The following is a 6875-nucleotide window of genomic DNA, read 5'->3' as shown; positions in this document are numbered from 1 at the left end:
CCAGACGAGATGGAGTGACCCGGATCAAACAGATGAATACAGTTCATCTCCTTCTTCTTATATGAGCGATGTCGGCGCTGATTGGTGCGAGACAGTGACGTATCACATTTTGAAGTAACGCAATGACGTGGCTCTCACTTGGCTCCGTTAACGGTGGAAAAAGAACTGGTTCTTTGGCGGTGCTCATTTGAGAACTGGCCCTGGCACCGGCTCTGAACAAGCTCCTGGTTCTTTCTGCTGCAAAAGCCCTTACAGACACAGCAGATTCTGAATGCAGCTCCTATGATCCAATATTCAAATGGAGGAAAATAAAGGAGAAGAAATAAACTTTTTGGACTGTGATCCATGTGAAAGTGTTGAAAAGCTGCATAGTATGACCCCTATAAGTCTTGTCCTCACCTATTTACATAGTGATAGAGTGGAAGCGTTTTCAAAATGTTTCAGTGGCTGAATGCTCTGTTTTGTGTTAACACACACACTAAATGAAAGTTTAGTTTTACGTAAAATCGTTGTTGTGGTCTAAAATGTTCTACATCAGTGAATGTGACTGTACGTCTGAGCATGTTTTGGCTTGATGAAATCAAGAGAGTGTGTGTGTAGGTATTTAAAGCTCTGCAGGTTTATGTGATGCACTGACCTCCTGTTCGCAACATGCTCTGCAGTGACGAGCTCTTGTTGCTTTTATGCTGCCGATCATGGGCAGCACCAAAGCGAGACGGGCTCGGCCTCCATTAGCACGCAGGAATTCAGAGCATAGTTGATGCCTGCACCTGTCATGAGTGAAAATAGCCCACAGCCAAAACAACAAGACTGCAAGAACAAAGCAAGTGCACAGAAACCTCAAGGTTTACTAAAATATAATTTGAGCTTTTACAGTCGTACATTCAACAAACCAAGAGCGAGAAGCAAGTGCCTGAGTGATAGAAATGAACAAAAACAACAAAGGAGAAATTTTAATTCACATCAAGTCACACTTCCAGATAGTCAACACAGCAGCCAAACAGGCAATGCAAGTTGAAAGGTACAAAATGTTGTCTCGATAGCGTAATCGTAGAGCATCCACAGTTGATTTTTTTTTTATTTTATACAGAAAAACAGTATCAAACATCAGGCAAAGTCATCTCATGACAAACCAAGAACATACGCATGCAGTTATGTGTTTTCTTCTTCTTCTTCATAATATTGAGCTTGCATACAAAGGCAGACAGGTTACAAAATCAATATCACATGTTGGTTGTTTTCTTTACATATTCTGTGAGAAAAGAGGAGGAGGAAGGGGGAGTGGAAGAGTAGAGGAGGAAGAAGTTTACTGTTGAGATGCCAGTAAGATTTCACAGCCTGTTTGTGCCTCATAATCGATACAAAATTCAAAAATCAAAATACAAAGAATGAAAATGTTTAATGATCAAAATGTGAATAATGAAGGTTTGGGAGGTCAAACAGAAGAAGGTCATGATCCAGCGGCTGCTCAGAGAGATTCACAGGAAACTCATTCATCCTGAGGTATTTTTATAACTGACCAGGTCAGTAACTATCGTACTATCTGGACTAGAAATCGCACTGTTTGACACGTGACGGTTGGATTTGTGGCAGCTGGCTCACTCTCATGAGTACAAAGCAGGATGGAGATGGATATATACCAGGGCTCCTCAATTATATCCCCCTGAGGGCCAAAATCAGACCAGCATGCCAAACCAAGGGCCAGAACAGCCGTGCGGTTTTTGTACTTTGTCAGTAAAAGTTGTTTTCATTGCAGATGTTTTAGCTGATGTTACCATTATTACTATTATTGTTGTTGTTATAACATTCTTATTATAATAGTAGTAGTCAAGGTGGTTGTAGTAATAATTTAAGACTTGGATTTTCAAAACTTGTATTGAGGGTCACAAAAAAGCACTCTTGAAAAAAGGAAGTGCAAAGCTAAATATCTAATTATTTACACACAGAGAGAGCTGGAGACACAAATACAGGGAGAGATTTACAATTTTTTACTTTTTAAATACCACAATTGTTGTTTCAGTGCTGCATTTGTATCTGTTCTCTAATTTCATCCATTTATTGTTTTTAATTGTGGTCTGTTGTATTTGAAGTATAAAAACTGCCATATAAATGAACTTATTAGTACTAATGTCATTTACATTTTTGTTATAATACACCAGTTATATTGCCAAATAAATCAAAATGAATGAATTCACTCACCAATCAGTGAGAAAACTAACTAGCGATGGGAAGAGGAAATCCCTTTGATGTATCCTGTCGTCTCAATCCTGAGGCCAAGATGTTCATCAGAAAGTCTGTTTCTGGATTCTGCTTCTTTAAGTCAGTGATCAGAGGTGAAGAACACTCCTCTGCTAAATCCTCCACTCTTCTTGTTGCAATATTATCCAACAGCGGCACCTACTTTAAGGTGCGTTTACACATCAGCACCAATATATTTTTAGTTTTCCATCATTCCTGCCACATTTCTGCTATTCTTAATGTGATGTAATGCATCTGAATATAATTATTAAATGGGCCTGACATTCCTGATATCCCTGGAACATCTTTTTGGCCTCCACCAAATCTTCCAAGAATATCAAGAATCACCTGTGTTCGTGAAGTTTTTAACTGAGCATGTGGATTAGTTGTGATGTGCATGGCAGCATTCATTCCCTGCAGCAGCATCCTCTCTGATCAACTCCATGGAATTTCTCTGAATGCTGAGCGATTTGGAGTGTGTGAACTGTTCAGTAGTTGTTGGTAGAACAACTGGGGTGTGTGGAATCATATATTTTTATACCCAGTTGCTGACCTGAGCGACACCGCCGGTGTTCACCCTGGGCGAACACCGGCGCCTCCACCAGACGCACCTGAGATGGTGATTCTCATTTCCCCTTGTGCGGTGGGCCCTGGACACATCGCTCATAGCAAAATCCACAACTGAATAGAACAAATTCTCCTGATTCACCACATTCCTGACAGATTCGTGATACCCAACGGCACAGGGCAGCCCGCCGCAGCGTGCACATTTGTGCAGTAGTTTGCAACACCACGGAACAATAATGCTGACTGTACGTAATGACTCCTGATGATCCGCCACCATTACCTGCTCTTACTTGTAACTCATGATAAAAGGTGGCGACTGTCCGTGACGTGATACCTCGGCCCTGAATCATAGAATTCAGATCAAAATCCTGATCTGCGGTCAGGAATTAAGATTCGTGCTGAACTTGTCGTCATTATGTGTAAATACAACTTTAACAGCTCCACAACCATCGTCTTGCTTTTCTCATCGTGATTTAAAACTTCATCAAACATATCAATTATGCATTTTTTTTAGTTAACTAAGTGTCAGCAAATGTTTTCTTTGCTTTGCCAAAGTTCCATGAAAATAAGCGATGCTCTCTTGTACCAACGCCGACATATCGTAGACACGGAGGGCTTGTGTCACGTTATGTTTCAAATTCTGTTTTGCAGCTGGGATCTTGGGAGGGTCGTTGGCATTAAAGCTGGCTGGATGCAGAAAGTTGAAGTGATGATCCACTTTGCTGACAGCTTCGGTCTGCGTGCAGCTCAAGTAGGGCGGGTAATATAAATCTAAACTATTCAGCCCAGTCACAGTTGAACTGATGCTTTTCCTGATCGACGTTGTGCTTTTTCACGCTGCAGGTCAGGTTGTTTCTTTGTTTAATTTTGACTTACTGACTTTCTGCTGGATGAAGCTAGGGTGCTTTCGCGGGTACTGAAATTGGTCTGTAGATGTCCAAGTGGCGCAGCATTGACGTAATTACATCAGACACGCACAACGTTCGGCTCCGACTACAGTGTGGGATGAGGTCCAAACAAAGTAGAGCAGCACATTTTTCCCCACAAATTCCATTTTATTTCACCTTGATGTGCAGCTCATGGGCCGGCGCAGGCCAGACAGTTGGATCTCCCAGTTGAGGCTCCTGATATATACTAAAATATATGGTACATGCCCTCTGTGGCCACTCGATGTCACTGTAGGAACACAGAAAGCTGCTTTTTTTGGTTGTTGTTGTTTAAGATTTTTTTGTCTTTTTAAAAAGAAAAGGAGAAGAAATTATCACAGACTGGTTAAACTGTACAATTTCACCTGTGAAATCTCACTAAATAAAATTGCAGCAGAATTCAAAGTAAAGCTTAACCTGAGAAACGTATGAGGGAGAAAACAAACTGTTACTGTGATTAAGAAAACAAATCGTTGGCTAAAAGCTGAGGAGCAAAAAATGTCTTGGAAGCTGGATGAGCAACACTCACATAACATAAATGTGAATTCTATATAGGTTGCTTTTAGGCTATGAAGCCTATTTCTTTGTCCAAAAATCCAACTTTTACTCAGGAGCAACGTATTGTCCAGAAAATATGGTAGATCTGGTAACTTCCACACCCAAAAATGGTAGTTAATTATAGTCTCAAAATACATGATTTATTAAATTAAATTTTAAATCTTAAAAAAGCATACTTGTTACTTCATTCATGTGGATTTAGTACAAGTTTACACAACAACGTTTCAAGTGTAAACACTCTTTTTTTGTTTTAGAAAAGTTTCACATTTACACGACAACCTTCTGAAAACTATGTCCGTTTCCACGTAAATGGCAAAAACGCTGAAAACAATGTAGTTTTCATGTTGTGCCACCAGCAGGTGCTGTTGGTTGCCTTTAAAAAATAAAATCCGACTGGTGATGGCCAAGTTGGATTGTTATTATGGTGACTGTCAAAATAAAAGTACCAAGTCCCAGGAGAATATGGACTAGGAGTCATGACACCACGGAAGAAACAGTGTTCTGATTGTCTCGACTGAGCATGTGCAGAAGGCCACAGTAACTACTAGTTATTGTGGCTATTGAGCACATGACCTGGAGCAGGATTGCCGCCACCTAAACACTGACAGAGCCTGAGCAGTTTCCACTGTCTCTGAGCTCCGTTGTCGTGTAAATGGACACCAAATACTGTTAGGTCATCATTTGAAGTCATTGTAGACCCCCCAACACACACGCAGACACACACACGCACGCACGCACGCACGCACGCACGCACGCACGCACGCACACACACACACACACACACACACACACACACACACACACACACACACACACACACACACACACACACAAATGGATCACATGTCTGAACACAGGTATCAGCAGCAAACTGGAAATTCAGCGAGAGGAGGCTCCTGTATACAATACATGTTTTTGTTGTAATTATATAGATTCTTTAAACATGTAAACTTACCCTTTTTTTAATTTATTTTTTTTAATTAATTCTTGCCCTTTTTTGACGTACAAAAGGAACACTTCCATCATCCATGGCTGGAAACGTCAAGTTGGTGTGGAAACTCATTTTCTGTAGTGTAAACAATAAGCCACACACACACACACACACACACACACACACACACACACACACACACACACACACACACACACACACACACACACACACACACACACACACACACACACACACACACACACACACACACACACACACACACACACACACCCTCTGAACTCCAACTCCATGCCGTCTTACCACTTCTGCAATCGCATTTCCATGTCTTCAGAGTGATGCAGTGGTAAGCATTGCTGCCTTACATGAGGAAGGAACCTAGTTTGAATGCATGCTGGGTTCTGAGTGGAGTTTTCTTGTTTTTCTCCAAAATTTCAAAGATATGTGTTTGAGGTTCATTAATTAAGTTTCTCAAAGGTGAACTTTACAAAAACATACAAAAATGGTTCAAACTAGGGGATGTGTCGATGCCACTTGTTAAAGGACAAATGTTTAAGAGTAAATTGAGCTGAACAGTTTTGATTTTAATGATAATATCATGATATTATTGACCCCATCATGTCTAAAATGATAAGATTTTGATTTTACGATGATGAGTTTGCGGTTAAATCATTAATAACCTTTATACCGTGAACAGAGGATGAATGGATGAATGAACCCAACACACGTCTTTCAATTGTTGGAAGTCAACAACACAAGCACAAGCCTATTTCAAACAGACGCCACCAAGGCCTGGAATCAAACCGGGGTCCTCTTGCTGTGAAGCGACAGTGCTAACCACTGCAGTGGTCATGACACATAGTTAAACTGTCGACTTCAGTTTAAAACCATCAGAACCTGAGGTCAGAGGTCGCAGTCTGAATCAGAGTGTGTGGAGATTGTCTGTTTTGTCATGTTTACTCATGCAAGTTGTCTGAGGTGGAGTTCAAACAAGGTAACACACTAGTTAACAGGAGAGAATAAAATCCTTTAAAAGTCCCAAACCTGAAACTAAAAACCTGATTCACTTTGTTTAAACAAGAAGAGTTGGTGGTGTAGTTCTGGAAAAATAAATGTTTTTGCCAATAAATAACACTTGAGAAGGCCTGAGTATTCTTCAAACAAGGTATTCCTGATATCCTGACTCAAAACCTGCCAACCAGAAAAAACATCAAATCAGACTACGTTTACGTGATGACATTTCAAGTAAAAATGCAACATTTTAGCATTATTATTTTACAAAAATACTGGCTGGGCCACAAGAGGTGGTTGTTTGTTCTTGTAGCGAAACCACACACACACACGTGTCACAAAGTAGCTTATTTGCCCATCTCCCACCTTGGGAGCATTTTTGGAAAGTTGTATTTTCAGTGAAACCATTGTCATGTAAGCAGAAACCTGAAATGCGAAAAACATATTTCTTTAAATCATTGCCATGTAAATGGTGGAGAACTAATGAGAGAGAGAGAGAGAGAGAGAGAGAAAGAGAGAGGAAGAGAGCAAGAGAGAGCAAAAGAGAGAGGAAAAGAGAGGAAGAGAGCGAGAGAGAGAGAGGAAGAGTGTGAGAGGGAGAGAGAAGGAGAGAGAGTGAAAGA

The sequence above is a fragment of the Blennius ocellaris genome (assembly GCF_963422515.1).
Source record: "Blennius ocellaris genome assembly, chromosome: 14".
NCBI lineage: Eukaryota > Metazoa > Chordata > Actinopteri > Blenniiformes > Blenniidae > Blennius > Blennius ocellaris.
This window is presented reverse-complemented; position numbering follows the sequence as displayed.